Source organism: Eulemur rufifrons, chromosome 4, assembly GCF_041146395.1.
Source record: "Eulemur rufifrons isolate Redbay chromosome 4, OSU_ERuf_1, whole genome shotgun sequence".
NCBI lineage: Eukaryota > Metazoa > Chordata > Mammalia > Primates > Lemuridae > Eulemur > Eulemur rufifrons.
Genome location: NC_090986.1, coordinates 65532341 through 65559612, shown reverse-complemented (window position 1 = coordinate 65559612; position 27272 = coordinate 65532341). Strand labels below are relative to the sequence as shown.

Genomic DNA, 27272 nt, shown 5'->3' with positions numbered 1-27272 from the left:
GGCTAATTTTTTCTGTTTTAGTAGAGACGGGCTCTCCCTATTGTTCAGGCTGGTTTCTAAGCCCTGAGCTCAGGCGATCCTTCCGCCTTGCCTCCCAGAGTGCTAAGATTACAAGGCATGAGCCACCGTGCGCAGCCCTAAGTGTTTTTTTTATAAACTAATTTAATCCTTATAACAACCATATGAGAGAAAAATTATCTTCCACTTTACAGATGAGGAAGCTGAAACAAAAGAAAGATAAGAAATGTACTCAAAGCTGCAGTCATTGAGGGATGAAGCTCAATTCAAACTCAGACATTCTGGCTCTAGGGTCTGTGTTCTTAACTACTCTGCAAACTGCCTCCTTACAGTGATACATTTAAGAACACATTCCTAATTTTTATTTGTTTTCTTTACCTTCTTTCCAAGGAAGTAGTTATGAACATTTTCACTGGATCTGAAAACTTTTGTAAGTAGACTGATTAAATTGTTCTGTGGACTCAAAGTTTCTGTTTTGTTTTTTCAATATTTTGTTTTAATGACTCCAGCAAAGTTGGCTAACATGATCCACGTTCATTTCAGATGTATAAATTGCCCAATTTGGTATTTTAAGTTCATAAAAATCTTTAAATTTATCATGCCTTTTAAAAATAATGTCTAAGTGAGAGAAATACATTTCCAAATCAGTATCATTAAGCATATTTCTATCTATTTATTGCAAGGATGGAGATGGGAAAATCTTGAAGCAAAAGATTATTTTAAAATAATGTAAGTTTGCTAATTAATTCTATGATAATATCCTTCACTTTAATGAGAGTGTTCTCATTTCCTGGCAGCTTAAAAAAGGAGCCATTTAACTTTTCAAATATATTGAAAAGATATGTCATGTAATTTTGCAATATTTTAACTTCAATGTTTAATTTTTCATTGAATTTTTCATTGTAGAATTTTCATGAAAATTCTATAATAGTATCAAGCAGTGAAGAAAGTGTTTCTTTGGCAAGCTTGGAGAAGGCATTCAAATTTCAAATTCTTTTTCATTATCATTGCACAGTTTGTGAAACAATCTATCATCTATCAATCATGGAATTATTTTTCTTTTTTCTTATTTAAAAGTTGAGGTAAAAGTGCCATTATTCATACCTATTAGGTATGAATAATGGCTCCCACAAATGTCCACGTCTCAGACCTCAGAACCGGTGAATACATGGCAAAAGGGACCTTGCAGATATGATTAAGTTAAGGATCTTGAGATAGAGAGATTACCCTAGATCATTCCAGATGTGCCCAATGTAATCACCTCCTTGTAAGGGGGAGGCAAGAGGGTCAGAGTCTGAGAAGATGTGATGATGGAAGCAGATGGCGCAAGGAATACAGCCAGCTTATAGAAGCTAGAAAATGCAAGGGAAAGAATTCTCCCCTAGAACCTCCAGAGGGAATACAGCCTCCCAGACCCATTTTAGACTTCGAACTCTTAGAATCATAAGATAATAAATTGTTGTTTATTATAAATTGTTGTTTTAAGTAACTAAGTTTGTGGTTATTTGTGACAACAACAGTAGGAAACTAATAATACAGTAAAGCACATGAAGTGCACTAATATGAAGCATACAGCTTGATGAGTTTTTGTAGACATATAGGTCACATTACCATCATCCACATCGATAAATAGTACGTTTCCAGCATCCCAGAAGGTTTCCTTTATCCCAGCCCAGGCAACCCCACACATACCAGAGGAACTACTATATATCTGTAAAATGTGCACTTAATCTTGATGGTTTCATCGCTTCACTAGGAAACATATTGGCGGAATGAGTACTTTATTTGTGAGCAAAGTGATGAAACACAATTTCAAATATTGAACTAAATATTATCATCTCCTTTTTATATTGGACATTTTTGAAATAAGAGCTAAATAAGAATATTCATATATGTATATACTATATGTTTACCTTATATCTATACTAAATATATCTATAGATTATCTATCTACTTACCTATCTATTCACCATGAATGTGATAGCACAAATGTAAACTGATAGTGGTGATTTAATCATACATTGGTAATACAGATATCATGAACAGCTTTTTAATTAGAGAAGTGATTTTCCAAAATAGTGGGCAATTACTTTCCGTTGATTTATATGGTTGTTGCTTTCTTGAAAAATTCCATGTATATTTTTTATTTTGTATTTATATGTAAAAAGGGTTGGCTTCTAGGCTCAGATTATGATAAAGAGGGTTTTCACCTTCGTGAATTTCCAGTGTGACATTTCCAACACAACGTAGGAAAATGCTTCACTGGGCAGGATAGTCCCACATGGCCCCCATCCATTTAATGCCAGTATTGCACCCTACTGCCCAAATCATTGAGACAACCAAAATGTCCCTGGGAGTGCTACCATTCCAGTTAAAAACTACTCTCCTAATTCTTGAATCAGCAACCTGCTTTTCGACTACTGTATTTATCTTTCTACATAAATTTTATATTTTCCCAGTCACTTCCCTCCATACAACCACTGTCTTCCCTTATAGAAAGGAAGACCAGGTGTTTACTCTGTGTCCTATTATTACAGTTCTCTACCCGGTATGATCTACATGGCCCGATACTGGGAAAGGAGAGAGTAGGACCAAAGCTGAAAGAAAGTTTGCAGTTTTTTTTTTTTTTGAGACAGAGTCTCACTTTGTTGCCCAGGCTAGAGTGAGTGCCGTGGCGTCAGCCTAGCTCACAGCAACCTCAAACTCCTGGGCTCAAGCGATCCTCCTGCCTCAGCCTCCCGAGTAGCTGGGACTACAGGCATGCGCCACTATGCCCGGCTAATTTTTCTATATATATATTTTTAGTTGTCCATATAATTTTTTTCTATTTTTTTTTTTTTTAGTAGAGACGGGGTCTCGCTCTTGCTCAGGCTGGTCTCGAACTCCTGATCTTGAGCGATCCACCCGCCTCGGCCTCCCAGAGTGCTAGGATTACAGGCGTGAGCCACCGCGCCCGGCCGAAAGTTTGCAGTTTTGATTGCCCTCAATTGAGTGGGAGCAAAGTCATTTGGCATTAATATCAGGAATGTGATAATTTTCATGATTTCAAATTATGAAAATTAAAATTTTAATCTGATGGGGGCAAAAATCCCAAATCATTATCTCTTCACTTATAGTACTAAGAGGAGGTTTCAAATTCACAATTTTAACACTATAGCTTGAATTTGGTTACTTTAGTAAGGAGAGGAAGTGGTGCAATCATAGCTCACTATAACCTTGAATTCTTGGGCTCAAGCAATTCTCCTGCCTCAGCCTCACACATAGCTAGGACTACAGGCACACCACCACACTGGGCTAATTTTTTTAAAAAAAATTTTTGTAGAGATGAGGTCTCATCATATTGTCCAGGCTGGTCTCAAACTCCTGACCTCAAGCGATCCTCCTGCCTTGCCCTCCCAAAGCACTGGGATTATAGGTGTGAGCCACAGCACTCAGCCCTCAGAAAGTTTTTTGAATGGCTAATTCTTGTCATTGCACATATATGAAATGATGCACGAGGTTATTCATTGTGGCATAGTTTGTAATAGCAAAATACAAGGTGGGCCTGGGAACTCTCATTTTTCATCATTAGTCAAGTTCAGATGAACCCTGTTCTGTGCATACCTACTGTATCAGAAATCACTACTATAAAGCAGCATTAAGTTGGGGGCGGTGTGTACACGCGTGCTCATCAGGAGGTGGTATTGGTGAAGGAAAGGTCAGATTCGTGAGGTATTTAAAATGTAAATTCCCCATATTCAAGGGATATTTAGAAGGTAAAATCCATGGAACTAGGTGCTGACTTGAATATGAGGAGTAAGGGAGAGAAGGGTATGGATCCTGGCTAATACGATTGGATGGGTGCCAGTGCTGATCAGTCAGGGCAAGGTTTATCATGTGTTACCTTATCAGAGCTTCACAACAACACTGTAGAGATTATGATCCTCATTTAAAAGATGTGGACACTGAGATTCAGAAAGGTCAAGTAATTTAACCAAAGGCACACAACTAATAATTGCTGGAACAACCAGAAATGAGGACTGATTTTAAAGCAGGCAATCTTTCAATGTTGGAAGGTGTATAGAGTAGGGATTAGATTAGGTTAGATTATTCAGAGTAAGGCCATGACGACACATGATTTTTTTTTCTTTTAAAAATTCTAGCTTCTTCATTCAAAAGGCTTATAATGAATGACAGTTCAATTGCAAAGAGTGTGCCCAGCACTCAGATTTTGGTTTCTGATATAATTTCCTGCTTAAAGGAACCATCCAACCTTGAAGAAATGACTAGTTCCAGGTATAGGGCAGGAAAGATACAAGATGAATCTGGAATTGGGCTAAAAGCAAGGAAGCTATCAAAGACTAATAGGAACATTTCAAAAGAACACAGGTTCCCACTGACCTATGATGGAACTATTTGAACATCAAAAGGAATTGATGGAAACATCATATTTTTAAAAATCCTACAGATAATTACTGAATTTATAATGATACTGAGAAAGAAATTTATTGGTTACCAAAGGAAATTGCTAGAGCATCAACTCATTACTCTGTAAAAAGGTATTTCTCATGCCTTTCTATAAACTGTATTTCAGGCAGGGCTGGCCCTAGGGTATGTATGGGCTTGGTAAATATTTTTTATGGGGCCACTGTCTATATAAAAATTAATTTAGAAAATGTATTACAAAATTCATGGGCCTATATGAAGTATAGTAATTTATTGATGAAGATTTAGAGTAGTTGGTAGATAAGAGGTAGTTACATATTTGTTTATTGTCCAATCAGTGCATTTAAAGATTCCTTGTAATGTCCAGAAACCATCTCTTCATGTTCTTTGTTGTCAGTGCACCATTCCTGGTTAATTTCATATCTCTCACTGTGAGAAACAAGTAGCACTTCTGTTGTTACTCGCAATGCCATGGTTCTTCATAATGTTTTTGTATTGAAACAATATAGATCTTCTTGCCCTATATTTATTTAATGCTGATTACATCACAACTCATGGGGCTGCATCCTTCATCATGCTGCCCAAGAATGCTGGCTTCCAGTGACTCTATCACAGGTTGGTAGTGTGTTTCATTGATCATGACCACAAACACAAGTTTTACTCAGATTATGTAGAAAAATATGAACAGTCTTTGTTTTCTTATCGTGCTAAATTTGGAATTTTTTTAGCATAATGTAGAGCATCTCATTTTTTAACTATGTCTTCTCTTGAACTCTTTAGACTGTAATCTTTATATTCCTAGAACATTTCTATGTTGACTGCATTCCTGCCTTTCATACACTACCACAAGAAGGGAGGATAGGTGAGAGGCCCTTGGGCCAAGTGAGGAGCGCCGTCTTATTTACATGAGGAATGTCCAGCAGAGCTTCAGGGAGAGCATGATGTCACCATGTTAATAGGAAGCAGGACAAGATATTAATTAGAAGTGCCCACTGACATTGCAGGGGTAAGGTCTCAAAAGCTCTCAAGGGAGATAGGCTCTGCCACTCCTGCAGGACTGCCTGACATGTGCTGCAGTGCCCTGTGTGCCAGAGACATGAGGTTCACGGGGTGCTGTAGGACACACAGGTCCACATGCATGGCTCAAGCCCAAGGATTGATAGTAGACGACAGGTAACCCAGAGCCAAGAGTTACTCAAAATCAACTCGCCAGCACCATCTGACAACCCAATCTTGCATAATCTCTGGGAAGAAATACTGTGCCAACAGGGGCAATTTGCTTGCCAGGTCACCTTTTCGGACCCTATGGCTCTGATTCTTGACTCTTCTCAGGGCATCTGGTTCACCCCAAGTGTGAGGTAGAGGATTGTGGAATACCCTGAAGGGGAGAAACAGAAACTGGGACATACCCAGGTCCCAGCCTGGGCTTGGGACACATCACCTGGATAGTCCTGGTAGCCCTAGTCAGTCCTAGGCACCAGAGCGAGACTCAGACATTCTGAGGAAGGCACTCCAAAATGCAGGGCCCCTAAAGCAAGGAGCCCAGGAGAGAGGTCCCTGCTGCCTAGATTGAAGAGCTACAGTCATTTTAGGGCAACCAAGTAGTTGGTGGTAGAAAGTTCTCCTTTACTGAAGAATTCAAGTGGATAAATGTGATAACAAATCATTAATGAGTGCTACAGCTATAACCTGAATAAGCTTAGTATCACTATAAGTGGCAAACCTGACATTATGTCTCCTTAACTCTCATTCATTATTGGTAGGAATGCAAAATGATACAGGCCACTTTGGAAGACAGTTGAGCAGTTTGTTATGAAACTAAATATACTCTTCCTGTACAATCCAGAAATCCACTCCTTGATATTTATCCAAATGAATTGAAAATTTGTGATTACATGAAAACGTGCACATGGATATTCATAGCAGCTTTATTCATAATTGCCAAAAGTTGGGAGCAATCAAGATGTCCTTCTGCAAGTGAATGATAAATAACTGTGGTACATCTAGACAATGGAATATTATTTAGTGTGAATGGATAAACTGTGGTAATCTCTACAATGGAATACCAGTCAGCAATAAAAAGGAACAGATTATTGATTCATATAACACCATAGGTGAATCTTAAATGCGTTTTACTAAGAAGAACATTGTTGGGACTGGGTAATGGGTACATGGGGATTCTGTATTGTTCTATTTTAGTGTATGATTGAAAATTTCTATAATAAAAGTTTTAAAAGGGCATTTTAATACTGTATTTTAATGACATCACAATGTCCAGGTACTGCACAGATGAGACTGGAGTTCCATGTTCTAAAGTAAGAAGCTGCATCTAAGTGAAGATCAAATCTGGTAATGTAAATTATTTTAGTATCTTAATATATTAATAAGTAATTAGAAAGCATTTTGAATTGTTTCTAATACAATTTGAGGGCCACAAAGACTTACTGGCGTATTGGTTTTAAGAATTTGTCTAGGTAGTAGAGGGAGCACACTTTCTCCTGTGTGTCTTGTCACTGGATATGTGAAAGAAGAGAGAGGTTTGCCAAAGCTGCCTGTGTTTGTCTTTTCTTTAACTTGAGGCTGTCTGAAGTTTGAGAACAGCAAATTATCATTCTATCTCATGACTTGAGATCATTTCTTAAGATGAATGCTCACGAAGTTCTGTTTACCCCCAATATAACACCACCTGTACGTTTTCCCCAGCTATTTTAAGCTTTAATCATAATATACTGAAGAATATAGTGAATAACAGAATATACTGAAGATTCAACACTTCTATTATCCTCCCCAACAACAACAACCAAAAAACACTCTTAAAAAATTGAAGGAAGTTTCTGAATTGATGGTAATGTTCTACATATTGATAGAGATTTGGGATACACAGGTGTAGGCATATATTAAAACTTGGAAATTTACACTTAAGATTTGTGTATTTCCTTGTAAACAAATTTTACTTCAAAAGAAAAAAATGTCAACAAATATTTAGCTCTAGTTAATGATATATATGCTGAGTTATTTGGGGGAAAGTCTACTGATGTCTACAATCTACTTTTAAATACATCCAGGATAGTAACATGGATTGATGAATGTATAGAGAAATGCACAGACATTTGATCAGCCAAGTATAGTAAAATGTTAATGGTAGAGTCTAGATGGTAGGTATATGGTGTTCACTATAAAATTCTTTCAACTTTGCTATATGTTTTTAAATTTTCATAGTAAAATGTTGAAAAAAATGCCACCCTAGGTCAGTAGGAAATGCAAAAGAAGCCACTGCTATGAATAGACCTGTATTCCGATTACCAGATGGTACATTTTATACTTAATCTAATTTCCTGAATTCTGGTCTCTTGGGGTTTTGTTTACTTAAATCTATTTACCTTATCCCCCTTCTACTTTGTCTTTCTGGTTTATCTATTAATTTCTTCATTCATTTTTAAATATGTACATCTGTCTACTATGAACCAGGCCTTACCCTGGGGCTGCAGTTTTGTTCCTGCTCCTATGGAGCTTCCATCCATGACTTATTCCCAGTAACTAAAACGTCCAACTCCCGTAATTCTATCAGGAATGCTGGTTCCTACATCTTTGTCTGAGCCTGTGACAGGGACATTTTATCCATGCCAAGGGCCTAGGAGCTTTTTGGGATTCTATGAAAGATGTTTTATACTTGAAAAAAATCTTCAATTTACAAAAAGAAAATTGCAAAATCGTATATGTTCCCTAGGCTATAGAAACTGAACTCTTAGTCTCTTTGATTCTCCTTTTCCATAGCTCTGAAGACTGTAGGACTAGGACTGCCAGCATTTCTGGTCCCAGAGGCAAATCTATCCCTACTGTAGATGCTGCAGGGGAGTTAGATACTCCAGCAGTCAGAGGGATGCCTATGCTATCATGGCCTAAGGCCATTGCAACTTTACTCTGAACTTCCTGTCCTGATTTCTTGTTCACCAGGCCACCTTCTGATTCCCATGAAGGTCTGCAGAGGATACAGTATTCCTTTGAGTATTTCTGGTCTCTGTAACAGTGGTTTCTCAGGCAAACCAATAAAATAGCTTGTGATTAAGAGCTGTCACACAACATGTCTAGAATTTGAGAAGAAAATAGGCCAATAATGTCAACTATTATTATTATTTTGGTTCCTAGTGGCCATAAATTTCCCAGTGTATATTAAATTGTTAATTTAGGAAGGATGAGGAATATTCTGACACATCTTGTCATCCATAGCCTTAGTTCTAAACTTAGTTCTAGTCCTTTCAGCCCTCATGATGCCTTGTTTTATCTTATTCTCAACTTCTAGGTTTTAACATTACCGTTCTCCCATTGTAAACCTTCTCTTGCCAGGGCCATCTTACCAGCTGAGACCTTGGTTTCTGTTTCTCCATCTTTAGCTGTGTTGTTTTGGGGCCTCTTAGGGTAAGGCCAAGTCAACCCAGTCCCCAGGTCCCTTGGGCCACTATGAAGCCCCTGAAGTTTGTGCTCCATGGATACCCCAGAGCTGGGACCTAGACAGCTTTTTTTTTTTTTTTTTTGAGACAGAGTCTCGCTTTGTTGCCCGGGCTAGAGTGAGTGCCGTGGCGTCAGCCTAGCTCACAGCAACCTCAAACTCCTGGGTTTAAGCAATCCTACTGCCTCAGCCTCCCGAGTAGCTGGGACTACAGGCATGCGCCACCATGCCCGGCTAATTTTTTGTATATATATATTTTTAGTTGTCCATATAATTTCTTTCTATTTTTAGTAGAGACGGGGTTTCACTCTTGCTCAGGCTGGTCTCGAACTCCTGACCTCGAGCGATCCACCTGCCTCGGCCTCCCAGAGTGCTAGGATTACAGGCGTGAGCCACCGCGCCCGGCCCTAGACAGCTTTTTACACATAAAATTCCTTTATTACAAAGGTTTCCATTTAGATAACAGATATGGGATATTGATTCTAAAGACTTTGTTTTAAACAAACAACAGAATAATCCCTTATAAACCAATATTTAATGAAAACTGAGAACATTATGGAATATTGTATTTTTATTGGCTAGTAATTATGCCTAGATGGCTCATAAAATTACTATAACATTCTTGATTTTATTGTTTCCCCAGGAAATCCTTCTCTATTTTAAATAAAGTGTATTTTATCTGTTGAGTGTATTGGTATCTCCACTGTTATACTGTTATAACACTGTAAACATAAAGAGCTATGTAGTTTGACTATTTTAACTACAGACGACTAGTTCCCTAGGAAGAACAGTGTTTGTATCCCTTTCCCTTCAGAGTCAAAAGGAGTCTGATGACAGCTCTTTAAAGGACTATGTTGACATGACTGAATCTTCCTGAACCAAGTCTTCACATCTCTATTTTGTTGTATTAATTTGAATAACTGTGAAAAGATTGAAATCTATTTCTCTGATAGGAATTGCAAAGAGCTCTCTACATAGGACCTGCTCCAGCTTGCCTTTGTATATTTTGCATTTTTCTTCTGTTGCTAGTCAGAAAAGCTAGACAGTAAAAATAAATAAATGTGTGTGTGTATACACACTTATATATATCTGCATTCAAAAGCTATAGCACATGTATGCATGTATATGTATGTATGTGTGTGTATATATATAACATATATACATACATATACATATGTACACACACAAAGCTATATAAAAATATACATCTTATGACTGAAATTCTCCAAACTATCAGTAACTCCAAAAATTCTATTCTGGAAAACAATGGCTAACATTTAGTTCATTATCTTCGAATGATTACAAAAGGAATATAAAAATGTTTCTACTGCAAATTGGTAAGACCAAAATTGTGAGAAACCTGTATCAGTTACCATGAGTTTTGTGTACTTAGTACCATTGAAATATATTCATCTAACATTATGACTCCTCTCACTGGTGCGTATTCTATACAGATATATAAAGCCTATCAGAATGCTGGGGAGCACCTCTGATGTGAAAGGCACTGGGTGATCTTAAGTGTCTTGCAGAACAAAGTAGAGTATAAACCAAACGCCTCACGAACTATATACAAAGATACAATATGGGTGATACAAAGAGGACTGAACTAGTCCTTAACCTCACTAGAATCTAGTAGATAATCGGATTAAAGGCCAAACTCATACTTTAATAATTAATAAAGAATTATTATATAAAGGAGTATTAATGAAGTAATACATTAAAGCTCTTTTTGTAATTGTATGAAGAAAGAATTTTGTTTCCCATAAATATTAATTATTAATTATTATTTTTATTATATAAATATTCATTATATAAATATTACATAGACATTATATTTATTAGAGACATACATTTATTAATTCATATTATATAAATACATTATTACATAAATATTATTACACCAATACTATTTATTATTACTTATATAATAGACAAGGCATTACATGTTAACCGTGCTTCAGGTTTAACTATTTTATGTTAAAGCTGTATCAGAAAATACTGTTTAAACCTCTCTACAAGATGTATGAAATTGTATCCATGGAAATGCAACATGGTTTAATTTACCATGAGGTACAAGAGTCTACCACCCGCTCCTCTCCATCCTCATCCTCACTCCCACCCCCTACCCTCATGAATTAGGACAGATAAGAGAAGTATAAAGAAGATACAACTAAGAGAACATTGGGTCAGTCTTTACTGCTACATCCCAGCTGACCTTGGTTGTTAAAGTGACGTCTGTATATTAGTTTCACATACTTTTACTAAGTTTACTTCACAAAGCTTAATGTGCCTTGTTCAGAATTGCTACAGGTACCTTGGTAACATTTTAGGCATGCATAAAAATATAGATTTTGTTTTTGTTTTTGCCAATTGAGTAAAATAGGAAGGTGGGTTTTACTTTTTTTATTTTTATTTTTTGGCAATAGGTCTTACATTTGCTGAGAAATAGGTGAGGATTTTCAGGGGCAGGAAGCCTGTGTAAGAGTTTTCAACCCCAAGAGTCCAGGCTGGTCTCAGGTGCTCACAGCCTCCCGCCTCCAGCTTCACCCTAACCTCTTCCACCTCTGTAGTGGGGATGTGTTGTGTGTGGGTTTTAAAAATGTTTTTCCATGTTTTACCTTGTGCACTTCTGAATTGCCTGCGTTCTTCAAAGACATATATTTCTTAAATTTTAATGGTAAATTTAAGATGTTCATAGATATCCTCCAAACTGCTGTTCTTAACCTCTGCCATTTGCCTGTTAAATCCTGACCGTTTTCTGCAGCTCCTCGTGTCTGCCCTGGAGAGCTGGCTGTCAGGACTGCTCCCAGGGTGCCATTAGCCATGTTGCTTCTGTGCAGGTCATGTGTTTCTGTGCACAGAGAAAATGCTAGGGTGAATCACCAGTCCTCCTTTCCTAACAAAAGAGCGTTGTACTGTGCTGTTTGATTTGGGCTCTTATGTGTAACTTGTGGTTGCAAACTAATAGGGACATGAGGCACAGCTCCAGTGACACACCTCTCAAGTTGCATTATAACGATCTGATGTGGGTGTGTCCCGTCAGACTGTGAGATCCTTTAAAGCTGGGATGCTTTTATTTATCTTTGTATCCCCAGCCCTAAGTACACTGTACCTAGCTCCGGGTCAGTGATAAATGTCGCTTGATTGGAATGCCACGGAAGAAAGGGAGTGGCGCAAGTGTGTGCTGTACACCAAGAGCTGAAGAGCTACCCTGAGACAGGCTCACATTCCTGTGGCCGGAAGAGGGCGCTCCTGCATCAGTAGCTGCGCTGCGTTTCCTTTGCCATCGCTTGTTTACTCGCGTTACCTTTTCGGTAAACCGGCAGGCCTGAGACCGTCTAGAAATTTAAACTTAAACCTGCATAAACGCATTAGGATATCATCGGTTGCACAGAAAAAAAATCCTTATTAAGATTAGTCCAAAAGGCACAAGAACGGTCCAGAGTTAGTTTAAATTAGAATACTAAGCCATGACATCTCACAAAGTCAAACCTAAAAAAGAAAAGCTGCCTGGTCAGTCTTCTGGGAATTTTAATAATTTTTAAATTGCAAGGCCCCTTAACACTCAACTTGATGGGCTAGTTCATCTAATCCAACTACTTCATTGCTCACGCAAGGAAACTGAGATTTATAAAACTGTCCTTTAGACTCAAGAGAAATTACACTTCTCTTAAAATTGGGCTTTAGGCGTGTGTTGAAAACATGTGGAGAGATGTCCATTTGGAAAAATGCACCGAGATCCTTCTCATTCTCTCTTTTTGTCTGTCTCTCTCCATATATATGTATATATGTGTGTATGTGTGTGTATATATACACATATACATTTAGGTAGAAATATTAAAAAATTTTTAAATATATTTATAATAAAAAAATAAAGATATTTTTATATATAATAAATATACATATTTTTTTCAGACCCTTTAGAGAGGCAGCATAGTCTATGGTTCAGTAGTTCAGTGTGAACCACATAGTCCGTGGTTCAGTATATGGCTGTGACCCATCCATACTATCTGGGCTTGAATTCTGGTCATTACTTACTAGCTGTGTGACCTTGTGGAAGTTACTTAAGCTCTCTATGCTTTCATTTCCTCATCTATAAATGAGGTTAATAACAGTACCTGTTTCACTGGATTATTTTGAGGATTAAATGAGTTAATCTTTGTAAAGCTCATAGGAGAGTCCTTGGTATGTGAAAAGTACATAATAACTGTCTGCTAAATAAAATACATAGCACTTTGTAAAGACACTATTTTAATATTGAATATGGACAACATTCCAAGGGTACTTTTTAGAAGGTTGGAAGTAGGCTTTTTTTTTTTTTTGAGACGAAAGTCTCACTCTGTTGCCCGGGCTAGAGTGCTGTAGCGTCAGCCTAGCTCACAGCAACCTCAAACTCCTGGGCTCAAGCGATCCTCCTGCCTCAGCCCCCCGAGTAGTTGGGACTACAGGCATGAGCCACCATGCCGGCTAATTTTTTCTATATATTTTTAGTTGTCCAGCTAATTTCTTTCCATTTTTAGTAGAGATAGGGTCTCTCTCTTGCTCAGGCTGGTCTCGAACTCTTGAGCTCAAACAATCCACCCGCCTTGGCCTCCCAGAGCACTAGGATTATAGGTGTGAGCCACCACACCCGGCCAGTAGGCTTTTAATAGATCTTTTTCTGGGGAGAAATCAATTGTGTAATAAACGATAAAGGAGTAAGAAGAAATGTTGGTTAATGAATCTGACCACCAGACTGAGAGCCCAAAAGCCTTATGTTATGACTCCAGATGAAGACTGTGATTTCCACAGTTCAGAAAAGCTATCTGACATCTTTCTCACTTTGGAAAGCTTAAAAAAAAAACAACCCCAAACACAAATCCGCAAACCCTTGAAAAATCAAATATTTAAAGCATTTCCAATGTATCTCCCCCATCAATCCTCACCTCCTTCTTGTTTCAGGGAAACCACGACCTTCTTCAAGGCTGGGTCTTAATGGGCACCCACTCCCTTTCCCTGGGAGCCTCCCATTTGAAGGCAGCCGTTCTTGGGCTGTATTCTGGTTGTCTGTTGGGGTGGGCAGGAAAGATGAACAAGGACAGCATGTTCATGTGGTGTGGGAAGTCTCGACTTCAGGGGCAGCCGTGGGAAGGGGAGTCCCGTGGCCCAGTGAGAGGCCCACTCAGACCTTGGCCGAGGACCAGGGTTGGAGGCTATCACTGGACATGCTAGAGCAGCTCGGAGAGGTGCTGGCGAGGTAGCACTTTGACTAATATCAGAGGCCCTTCTCCTGGCAGAGAAGCAAGGCAGAAAAGCATCTCTTAAAGAAATGCCTAGGACATGGCCCCAACAGAGGGGACTCAGCCTGAGAGGAGGAGTTAGGGGGTGGTCTTGCAGAAAGGAAGGGTCCCAGAAAGGGGGCCCCGGCTTTAAGGGGGCAGGACAGAGACGGTGTTGGAAGGAAGCTCTCAGGATGTTTTGGAAAGTGAGGGCAATGAAGTGATGTTAAAGATTGAGGGCCCTTAAACAGGACAAGTTACAAGAATTCTCCCCAGCCAATGGGAAGAGAAGGGCCTGAGCACTTTTCTGGCTTCTCAAACTTTCAGATGTCTGTGAATCACCTGGGGATCTTGTTAAAATGCAGAATCTGATTCAATAGGTCCACAATACTGCTTCAGATTCTGTGTTTCTAGCAAGCTCCCCTGGTGAGGCTGCTGGTTCTTAGACCCCAGGTTCAGAGGCAAGGGTGTCTTCCAGACTTGAGAATAGAAAAAGCCGAACAGTAGAGGTGTTGTACCAGAGACTCACCCATGGGGCAAATTCTTTGGGAGGAAGTCCTTCCGGCTCCAGCTGAAATTGAAGGTTGCCTTTGCAGGTTCCTAGGTAGTAAAAGTATTTAAGGAGTTCAATTATGGGGCGAGGAGGGAAAGGGATCCCAGATTTAGGGACTTCTCCTCAACCTCCCTGGGGGCTAGAAAGAAGAATGGGTTGTTTTCAGTTAGGTAGGGGGCCCCACCAATAATCAGGGAGATCTGGTGAGGCAGAACAAGATGCTAGTAAGAAAGTCGCTGGAGGGCCTGAAGCAGCTGCTAAATTCCCCACAGGCAGCTTTTCATGTGCTGCCTGCAGGTAACCATTGGAGGTTTTGAAAGAAGGTACTGGGTTACTCTACACAAGCACTTGCCAAACTAGATGACCTATTGAGAGAAGCTGCTAATTGTAATAGAGGCAGAATGTTATCTGTACTAAGTTTAAAAGTTTTCCAGGGGGAAATGAGGACAGGCCAGTGTAGCCAAAAAGGGCCGGGTGTTGGCTTTGCAGAAAGCTGAGCTACACTTACAAGTAGGGTTGCCAGGTGTCCTGTATTGAACTGGACAGTGTGGTATTTTAACTTCTGTTGTGTTAAAATGCCTTTGTTGTTTTTTTAAATCATTATTATTTCAGATGTGCCTTATCTGACGTTTTGATTGATTTTTAATCAGCAGAGGTTTGTAATTTCAGCTTTTAGTTACTCCTCCTAAGTATTGAATGGACAGCACTACTTAAAAGAGCCTTATACTTCTTTTGAAATGTGAGGAATCCTTTTTATTTATCCATATAAAGTAAAATGTTCCAACATGACCGTTAAATGTTCTGTTCAATAAAGCAAAAGTCTATCCCTGAGGAGGGGAGGGTACACTCTACAAAAAGTTTTTTACCCCCAGTCTCAGTGGGGTGGATATTTTTATAATTTTGTTTATAAAAACCCTGTTATCTTTGAGGCAGTGATAAGAGCTAACCTGTACTGTTTGCCACGTGCTGACACAGTGCGAGCTTCCTCTGGCCACTTTCTCACAACAGTCGCACGAGGGTGGTGCTCTAATTATCCCCATTTTACAGAAGAGGAGACAGACTCAGAAAGACTAAGTATTGGGGCCCCAAACCTGGATGTTATCCTCAATTCCTCTTAGACCCCTCGTGCAATTTAGTAACAAGCTGTCAGCTATAACTCCACTCTTGCTCAGGCTGGTCTCGAACTCTCCTGAGCTCAAGTGATCCTCCCGCCTTGTCCTCCCAGAGTGCTAGGATTACAGGTGTGAATCACTGCGCCTGGCCCAAAATATATTTTTTAATATGACCTTTTTCTTCCACCCTACCTGAAGTCCTTATTCTCTCTCTTGCTTAGATGTTGCATTAGCTTCCAAACTGCCCCCAGAGCCACTCTTACCCTTAGTACAGTTTTCCCTCCACACAGTAGCCAGAGTGAGTAATCTTTTTAAACTGTGCATCAGATTATGTACTTTCCAATGGCTTCCCTTCACGTTTAAAACAAAACCCAAAGTCCTTTCCAGAACTTACAAGGCCTTAAGTGATCTGGCTCCTGCTTGCCGTGTGTGGACGCTTCACCCATTCGCTCAGCCAGTGTTTATGGAGGGCCAGCTGTGTGCCAGGCATGCTGCTAGATGTTGGCGTATTGCTCTTGTGCAGAGCTCACATTCTCGTGGGAGGAGACAGTAATCAGAGAAACACGTAGCATGTCAGGTGGTGACAAATGGTGTGGAGAAGAGATGAAGCTGGGAGGGAGACTAGGGAGCATCACGTGGCAGTGAGGGGCCACTGTTTGTGATAGGATGGCCAGGAAGGCCTTCCTGGGAAGGTGACATTTGAGCAGAAAGCGGAAGGAGAGGAAGGAGTGAGCCAAGTAGGTTCTGGAGCAAGAACATTCCAGGCAGAGGGAACAGCAAATGCAAAGGCCCTGAGGAAGAGGCGAGCTTGGCATGTTTGAGGCGCATGAAGAGGCTGATGGGGCCAGGGCGGAGAGAGTACACAGAAGTCAGAGAGGCCATGGGCACGGGTTGGGGAGAGGGCAGACTGCCTTGGAACGTGTAGGCTCCCAGCCCAGAGCCTTGGACTCTGAGAGTGGGAGGGAAGCTGGTGGAGGGATGTGAGCAGAGCAGTGACGTGACGGTGTGGAAGGACTGGTGTGGCTGCGAACGGGCTCCTCGTCAAAGACCGGAGCAGTAAATCATGGTGGCACAGGCCAGGATGGGGGCTGTGGAGGAAGAGGGAAGTACTCAAATGTTGCCACATGAATAGTGAATGAACAAACTCACCCAAGGTCACTCTGCTAACAAGTGGTGGAGCCCAGATTCACATGCAGCATTCTGACTCCAGAGGCCTGCGCTTGACCACTCTGCTGGGTGAACAAAGAGCTGGAAGGAGAGAGGGGCTGCTGCCGGCCCCTTGGAGCTCTGGGGTTTTAGCAGCTTCCTTATGATGCAGTATGCAGAGAGGAATGAAATACTCCCATAATGGAAGCTTTATAGGTAGAAAGAAGAGAAGGTAGAAGGTAGCAAAATGATTCCCTGGATAGAAAAACATCTGGAAGGGCAAAACCAAACAAACCAACCAGTGACAGTGCATAGGTCTGAGATTGGGGTATTGAGCAGTGGCCACTTAGGCCTATGTGTGAATTTTGGTTTTTTCAAAAAGAAGGCATTTAGAAGAGTACTTTTGGAATTAACAATCAAAATTTTAAAAATTACCCTTTTTTTTAAAAAAAGGAAAAATCTGTAACACTACAGACAATATGGTGATGAAAGCAAAGACTATGACTTTAAGTCACCTTTTGTGGAGAGCAACTGGCTTGGAAGGTGAAGCTATGCAAATATAAAGCAGAGATTCTGGACCATCCCTTCTCTGGGTTACACTTTAGCTTCTGTAGGGATGGCTTGGAGCTGCTATGCTTGTGATGCAAAACTTGTTCCTCAGTGTTATTTTCCATTTGCTAATCTGTTGGATCCATTTGAATCAAACTGTGCCTTTGTAGACTTGGTTGCTTCTTTTGGAAGTGTTGCTTCTTTCAAACTAGGTTACAGAAACAAGAGCTGAATCAGAGACACAGCTGCAGAAAGAAGACTTCTACTTTCAAATTTGAGATGAAAAATGTGAAGATTGAGAGTATTCCTTTTGTGTTAAAAACAACCAACTTTCTTGGTAAAGTTCTATTTCTTAGCACAGTCAGAAGTGGTTGGGTGGGGGGACCACATGCCCAGGAGACAGTGGGGGTCACGCAGATGGACTCTGGAACCGAGCTCTGCTCCTCACAGTGGATGACCCTGGTTAATTCGCTTCACCCTGTTTTACGTTCCTCATCTGCAGAATTCACGTTTCCAAGACTCCCTCGTGAGGGTGCCATGAGGATTAGTTGAAATGATATGTGTGGTGTCACAGAGTGATTTGCCTGATAAATGGAAGTTAAAATTGCTGGCAGTCTACTTCTTGCTTTTGTGGAGTTGTGTTTTTGTTCTGGCTCTGTTGTTCACAGACAGGGCGACTATATAATTTATCATCCAAACTGGGAATGAATGAATGAGAATGAAAGACACTGAACCAGAGGGGAGCCTGGACTCGAAGGAGTAGGCCGGGACTCTACCCAGGCAAACCTGGACATACGATCACCCTCTCTAAGACTAATGTGTGGTTAGACTGAGCAGCCTGTCGGAGAAAGCTAGCTGCCATCATACTGCCACCTACTGCTGGAGGGACAACAAAGAAGTGGACTGGTAGGCAAAGCTGGTCCTTGTCTGTGTTGTAGATGGTTTACATGGTGTGCTGGTTAAGAACTAACAGCCTAGCTGGGCACTGTGCTGGTGCCAGTAATCCTAGCACTTTGGGAGGCCAAAGCAGGAGGATCGCTTAAGGCCAGGAGTTTGAGTCCAACCTGAGCAATATAGCGTGACCCTGTCTCTACAAAAAATTAAAAAATTAGCTGGGTATGGTGTTGCAAACCTGTAGTCACAGCTGCTCAGGAGGCTGAGACAGGAGGATCATTTGAGCCCAGAAATTCAAAGTTGCAGTGATCTTTGATGATGCCACTACAGTGTACCCTGGACAACAGAGAGAGAGAGCGAGATCCTGTCTCACAAAAAAAAAAAAAAAAAAAAAAAAAAAAAAAAAACCAAAAGAAAAGAATAAAAAGAACTAATAACCTAGTCTTTGAAAAATATTAAGAATGGAAGAAGCCTTCTAGCCACCTTCCCTTCCTCCTTCAGTATCTTATAATTTGGCAAAAGGCCTCCTTCTCTTGGGCCCAGACTTTTTCTAGGAGATAAAAATAGCCAGCATGTGCCACCATAGCACTAAACACACAGAGGTAGGGTAAGGACCACAGCATGGGCTTAAAAGTGGCCTTTCCTTGTGAGCCAGGCTACATGGATTTATGCTACTGTGTTTATTTCTCTTTGTTACTTGCCAACACAGTGATACTAGAATTTGCAGGAATTTAAGGATAACTGGCATTACTTTAAAATACCTATTCCCAGGCCCCCTGCACACCTCCTGAATCCAAGTTCCCTGAGATTCTGTGTATTTAAACTGGTGTCCAGGGCTATGACCTCAGAACGTTGGGAAATATCATCTTTGCCTTTAGAAAAGTCGTTTAAACTTTCCAGCTTTGACTTGGTTGTGCCATGGATGTTGAGAAATGCCTCTTGTCATCTCATGGTTGTGCCTCGGAGATGAAAGGCAGAAATGACCCAAGGAGGCTCTGATGGAGCCAAAATCATCAGTGAGTGATTCTCAAGGGAAAGATGACGCTCTGGGCCAGGGACCAGGGGTTTTGTGGTCTCTCTGCTTCTGGACCCTGCAGTCACATGGGGAATCTTTTTCAGTGTGAACCTTGGAGGAGCTGAGCCTTAGTTTGACTATAAAAGCAGTGATGTCCCTATACTTTATCTATTGCTCTTTCTCTCTCTTCTTTCCCCATCATGCTTCCAGAAAGAATGGTTCATACTCCCTGTCTCTGCTTCCTTAATCCTCCTTCACTCCTGACTGCAGTAGGTGTGACCGTGGGCAGGTTAATGAACTACTCCAAGCCTCAGTTTCCCTGCTGTGACTTCTAAAATAAGATAAAGCAAGAAAAGAACCTAACACAGTCCCTGGAACATAGTAAACACTTGATCTTAACCCTTTTACTGCCCCTACCTTACTCTGGCCCCAATACAGAGATGAACTTTCTTTTCCTAAAATCATTAGTAACCTATTTGGAAGATTCTATTGTAATTTTTCAGGGTTCAATTTATTTATTTATTTATTTTTGGTCAACATTTAATACTATACTCAGTTCTTGAAATTCTTATTCTTTTTCTATATTTATGCTACTTTTTCTATTTCTATCCCCCCTTCCCCCTGCCACACTCCCCAGTTTAAAAAACATTACCTCTAGCATACCTGGTATTAGCGGTACTGCCTGCCCAGGAACACATGGTTAACAGCCATGGTATCCTGACCGTGCAAAGGTAGCACAATCATTTGTTCCCCAAATAGGGACTTGTATGAAGAGCCACCTGAGGATTTAGCTTTTTCCTTACATACTCCTTACATTTAGGTGTGTTAACTGAATTATGAAGCCATTACAAAGTATTATTCTGAAGACTATGGAAAGATGCAGAAATGATTGCTTCAACATCTTAAGTAGATAGATAGAGTGTAGTGTAAAATTCTACATGTTAAAAATCAGGGTGAGGTGCTATTGGTCTTAAGAAGGCATTATAGCCACATGATGCAAAGCTGACAGAATCTTACCCTAGACTGTAGCCACAGCCATACCCAGATTCGCTGAGGGAAATAGACACATAGGGACCCTAGCAAATGGGAATGAAAGTACCACTTTGCTATGAGTACTCTGGTAAGTTGGGCCTGAATACTGCTTTGGGCTTCAGAACTGTAGGTTTCCTCTCTCTCCTAGACATAAATAGACTCTTACCTCAGCAAGAGCACATCAAACAGGGATGCCTGGTGCTCTGCCTGAGAGAGAACAGATCCTTGTTTCAGCAGTGAACAAAGAGGCAGCAAAAAAGGAGGAGAGACTCTCTTGGGTATGCTGGAGCTGGCTCACATTGGCTCAGGAGAGCTGCTTCACAGCTCTGCATTCACTGAAGTCAAGTTGGTACCTTAAAATCAGCCATGGTGGGAGTATTTACACCATGGAAATTGGCAAACATCACAACGTAGAGCTCCCCACCCTCTCCCCTGTTCAAAGCTGATTGTTAACTGTAATGTTTATGAGCACACCCCTGAGAGAGCACCAGAAAACATGCTAGCTTCCCCAACCTTGAGTTAGCCCTGGCTATGTGCAACACTCTGTTTCATTGTAGGAAGACAGAGCAATGTCTGGATTCACAATAATAAAGACATTGAGCACTTCCTACTTCACTGGACCAAGTGCGTCAAACACATTCTCTTAATATATACACAAACCACTTTGTGAAATAGGGATTGCCACTATCTCTATTTTACATATGACAAAACTCATGAGGATCAGAGCACTTAAGTAATTTGTCCAATGTTACACTGCTGGTGAATAGAATATGCTGGATTTTAACCCAGGCAAGCCCACTCTAGAGTCTCAGCTCTGACCTCCATGGCAATCCCTTCCTGCAGAAGGTTAGCAGAGAGGGTGGCAAAGTTTATTCCTCAACTAGCAATTGACAGCATGAGTACTATGATAGAAACATTTATATATAAAAATGTGCATCCTTGTGTATTGTGATGCAATTTTTACATAAGGCTTTCAAACCTGCAAACAATACTACATATTTTTATGGGTATTAACGTAAGCGGTAAAGTGTTAAAACATACATGGAGGTAATGCAGATACATAGTGATTTTGTATATTATCAATTGTTCTATACTTAAACTATTTTATAATAAAATTGTAATATATTTCTATGTAAGGTAACATCAAAATCAGACTAGTTTTATAAGTGAAATTGTGGGTAGTTCTAATCATTTATTTAAAACTTTTTACTTTGTTGTTATACTGTCTTTTCAATACAAAAATACAAAACAGCTGGGTGTGGTGGTGCACATCTGTAGTCCCAGCTACTTGGGAGGCTGAGGCAGGAGGATCCTTTGAGCCCAGGAGTTTGAGGCTGCAGTGAGCTATGATGGCAACACTGCACTCTAGTTTGGGTGAAATAGTGAGACCCTGTATCTTAAAACAAAAACAAAACCAAAGACAAAACAGGTCAGGCACGTTGACTCATGCCTGTAATCCTAGCACTCTGGGAGGCCAAGGCAGGAGGACTGCCTGAGGCCAGGAGTTCAAGGCCAGCCTTAGCAAGAGCAAGACCCCATCTCTAAAAGAAAATAGAAAAAATTAGCTGGCTGTGGTGGCACACACTTGTAGTCCCAGCTATTCAGGGGGCTGAGGCAGGAGGATCACTTGAGCCCAGGAGTTGGAGGTTGCAGTGAGCTATGATGACACCACTGCACTCTAACGAGGGGGACAGAGCAAAACCATGTCTCCAAAAAAAAAAAAAAAAAGACTGTATGTATGTAAAAACACATGAAACCAGAATAAGATCCATAGTCTAGTTAGTTGTATTGTGCCCATATCAATTTCCTGGTTTTGATAATGTACTATAGTAATATGGGATGTCATCACTGACAGACTTGAGTAATGAAATGAATTATTATTGTTAAATGAATTAATAAATAAAGGTTATTTTTATTTGTTATTCTCAACAAATTTGAGAATCTCTTTGTTTTAGGAGCCTTTTTCTCACCCCTAGGCACTGTTAGATGTTTTTCCTTTGTGCTCCCATCACAGCACTATCATGTTGTAGGTTTTGTTTATAAAGTTCCATATTCTTTAAAAATGTTGTTCTTTTCCTGGAAACTTTAATAGGCCATCAATCTTTTTCCACTTTTAAAAATTGAGATCTAGTTCACATACCATAAAATTCATCCTTTCGAAGAGTATAATTCAATGATTTTCTGTATAGTCAACAGGTTGTATAGCTATCACCATTATCTCAATCTAGAACTTTTTCATCACCCCACAACAATCCATGTACCCATTGGCAATAACGCATCATTTCTCCCTCTCCCCAGTCCTCAGCAACCACTAATCAACTTTCTACCTATATGGTTTTTCTGATTCTGGACATTTCCTATGAATAGAATCATACAATGCGGACTTTTTGTTAGGCTTCTTTCACTTAGCATAATGTTTTCAAGGTTCATCCATGTTGTGGCATGAATCGGTATTTCATTCCTTTTTATGGCTGAATAAGATTCTATTGTATAGATATGTAGATACACCCCCCCCCCCATTTTGTTTATTCATCAGTTGATGGACATTTGGGTTATTTCCATTTTTTGGCTATTCTGAATAATGCTGCCATGAACATTTGTGTACAAGTTATTGTGTGACTACATGCTGTTGATTCTCTTGGGTACATATCTAGGAATAGATTTATTGGATCATTTGGTAACTCTGTGTTTAAGATTTTTCTTTTTCTTTTTGAGACAGGGTTGTTGCCTAGGCTGGTCTCCAACTCCTGGGCTCAATCAGTACCCCTGCTTTAGCTTCCCAAGTAGCTGAATTACAGGCACGCTCCACCCCTGTGTTTTTAAGTTTTTGAGGAATTGCCAAATTCTTTTTACAAGAATAGGTCAACTTTTATTAATAAAAGAACTTTTTTTATCATCATAAAAGTAATACGTTATAAAAACCTTGGAAAATTCAGAAAATTATAGAAATTTTGAAAAATTCAGAAAAGAATCAGGACAATAAAAATCATTCTCACTTTTTACTATTATGGATAACCATTTTTAACGTTGTGATCAGTCTTTTTAATATGTGTACATGCACACATACACCCACACCCACAAATACAGATGGCCTCCAACTTACGTTGGATTTACGATTTTTCAACTTTACCATTGGTTTATGGGGGTTTTGAATGCATTTTCGACTGATGGTGTTTTCAACTTATAGGTTTATCAGAACTTAACCCCATGGTAAATAGAGGAACACCTGTAATTGGCATCATACTGTATATACTGAATTTGGTTTTTTTTTTCCACTTAATAACAGAGTAAGAACCATGGGACAGGAAGGAGAAGGAGCATGCCTCTCCTAAAGTATTGAAATTCAAACAGTTTTCATCATTTAAAAATAGTGTGACTATAGGTGAACAATTTGTGATCCCTGCTTTACAGTCATTACATGATCACTGAAGTCCTGGGGGTGTCCTAAAATTTAGTGTTTGAGGAATTCCACAATTTAAATGCTGGGTAGAAGAGGATGACCCAGCAAGTATTCCTGAGTCCTAAGAAGAAAAGCCAGGAGTGGGTTTTGGGTTACTAATGGTGGGAAAAAGAGGAAGAGGGCCCTTTCAGAGGGAGGCAGTGGTACTCAGAGTAAAATGCTGCTAAGAGAGCAAGGAAAATGCGAACTGAAAAAATGACCATTGGATTTTGTAACACAGAGGTCAACGATCTTCACAAAATGCCCAAAATGTGCTGATATATACTAGTATAATCAGTCTCAAGCATCTTCTGAATTGTCTGTGTCTTGCCTGACTGGGAGGGGTGTGGGCTGCTTTAGATCAAATCCAAGCTTCTGGAGATCTGGCTGCATTCTAGCAACAACCCGTGGGGTATTATAAATAAGACCATTATAAGATAAACACATTTTGACAGTCATTTATTACCTACTGCTTTGATACCAGAGAGAACCCACTGGGCTCATGTTAAAAATATATTAAGCATGTATATCTTGTGCAATGTTGTATAGATAGGTATTTGATAAATGTAGATCCTCAGAAGCAAAGTTCTATGAGATGTATTATTGCCTTTATTTATGAAAAAAAGACTGTCCTTAAGGTACACATATCTGCTAGCTACTGAAAACTGCAGAACCCGTACCCATACTATTACCCTTAGTTGCAGAAGAAATACTCTAAAAATGCCCACAGAACAGGATGAAAGCAGTTTTCTAATACTGATAAGACTTTATCATCATAATGGACACTTTTCCAGATAAAAACTGAGCACAATGATTAGTGAACTCAATAGAAAGCTCCAAAATAAATAATTTATACAAATCAAGCTCTCCTGAACAATTGCAAATTACCGTATCTATTAGTCTTTACTTCAATTAATTATTTCTTAAGGCCCTCATAAAATTACTGTTCATCAAAAATAAAATTCTACATATAAGGAAATTAAATTTAGGAAAACATTTAATTGTCATAATTGAGTGTAGTCATTGTTAAAATATCAAAGCAGTAATACATTTCAGAGAATATATATGTAATAATTTTTAAAGCTCTAGTGAAACATACTCAAAAACATAGCTAAACAACACGTTAACATTGCTTATTTACACAATATAGTTAAGATCATTCTAGTATAAAATTATGCATATGGTATATAAATATACACACACACACATATAACTTCCTTTTGGAGGATTTTAGGAGAACATTTGCCACAATTCTTTCTATATTACATCTTTTTTACAATTGAGAACTTCAATAGACAATATATTAAATGGTTCAATAGGACTGAACCATATATGCTATACTTTTACATATATTATTGAATTTGTAAAAATCTATAATTTTCAGTAATAAACCTTAAAAGTATTAAAATAAAGGAAATTTCTTTTCCATTAGATCTTGGACCTTATTATCAGATTAATTTTCCTAAAATTCTGCTTTTGTCTGGTTAGTGCAACATGTACATTATTTCCTACAAAATAAAATTCAATTCTTTATTCTGACATTCAAAACATTCCACAATTTGGCCTCAAACTTTATTTCCAAAGTAGGCCATGCTTTTCATTTATCAGTAAAGCTCATTTCCACCCTGAGCTTGTGCTGTGTTCCTCATCTTGAATACTCTTTCTCTTTCTCTTCTTTGAATCCTATGATGTTTAAAGATGCAGTTCAACTCCTATCTCCCTGGTGAAAATCTCCCCAATTGTTTCTGGTGCCTTCCTCTGGCCTTGTCTTCACCATATCACCTTAATTACCTTTGACTTATTTCACTTTATTCTTACAATTTTTCCTTCATCTACAGAAGCAGCATAACTAAAGCCCAGGTTTACTGTTGCTTAAGTGTCTCTCATTCTCTTCCAAAGCTAACTGATCTTACTATTGGCTTCATTTAATGCATGATCTTCACCATGCAACTGAACGAGTCTGGAATTTTCTTCAAACCAGGGACTAATTCCCTTTAATCTCATCAAGTCTTAGGTAAATTTCTTTTATGATGTGTGTTTTTACAGGTAGAAATAAAAAAATGTATTTTTACATGTCTTTTAATGGAATATTTTGATTGTTCAATTTCTCTGAAAATATAGAGCTTTAAAAAAAAACCAGTAAAGTCTTCTTTTTGTTGAGTTTGATGTTTTTCCTTTTTCTCTTCTTTCCCCAACCACAGGGGAAGAGGTATAGAAGTGGAAGAATATATGCTTTTAAAAGGTCGCCCTGGACTAGATGGAGAAAAGCAGAAATTATGGTGCTAGCTTCCTCTACTTCATAGGCAGTTTAGCTCTGAGACTACTGTGCCTGAGCTCCCACTTTACAAATCTAGGGCAAATGTAATCCAAACGAGCATGGTTTTCTTCTTGTATATAACAGCAGCAGCCATTTATTAAACTCCTACTATAGGTCAGATACAGTGTTGGTTGCTTTATATATTACCTACTTATCATAATCAAATGTATCATGTTTCCCATTTTACAGAGGAGAAAACTGAGGCTTAGAGATGCTAAGTAACTTGAATAACTAGTAAGTGGCAGAGCTAGAGTTTAGATGCAAAACTGATTCCAAAGCTTATGCTCTTTTTGATACACCACCTTGCAATGCCAGCGCTTTTTATTGGCAGGAATTCTCATTGGGGAATTCATAACTCTGGCAGTTATAGGGAAGGATAGAATAATAATAAAATGTTCCAGTGTATCTGGGGAGGCCCCCCCTTTCCTACACACAGTTGCCCCAGGCCTAGTTATTGGACATTCCTTACTCTGACAATTTACATTTCAATGTACACTAAATTTGGCATTGTCCTTTTTGTATTGGAACATCTGATCACTTATGTCTTGGTAGATGGGGGAGAAGAGCCGAGAAATTTTTACTTTTTCAAGGGCCAAGACAAAAACAACATCATGAAATAAATCAATACAGTAAGAATATATATTAATATATTCTTTTATATATGTGTTTGTTATATATTTACATATATATACTAGAAATTCTACCTTGTAAAAATATATTTATCACAAAAGACAGAAACTTACATAAGATTACCTATATCTATTGTCTCATTGCTGTGCTGATATATGGATTCCAAGCTTCAGCTGTTAGTTTACTTATTTGAAGAATAGTAAATAGAAGGAAATTCCAGTGCAAGGAGAATGTGGATAATCCCCATGTTATCTCTACCAGGATCTAGTTGCACTGTGCTCCTCCAGGAAGGATGTAGCTGTGTATGCAGGTTTTTATTGGGCAGTTACTCTCTTTTTCTAGTCATATTGCATGTGGCAGTTCCCTGGCTGCTGTTTTGTGTATTAGGACCATGGGAGGAGAGATGTTATTCTTCCTTCCCCATTTTTCCACACTTA

The 27272-nt window shown here is 39.3% G+C and overlaps 1 protein-coding gene across 1 annotated transcript in view; it reads left to right on the top strand.

The window, feature by feature from the left end:
* Positions 1–27272, top strand: part of TRIM13 (tripartite motif containing 13) — a 47299-nt gene that overhangs the window by 3646 nt on the left and 16381 nt on the right. Inside the window, exon 2 of the mRNA XM_069467267.1 lies at positions 6722–6792. The gene's annotated coding sequence lies outside the window, so the exon portion shown is untranslated. The remainder of the gene's footprint in view (positions 1–6721; positions 6793–27272) is intronic.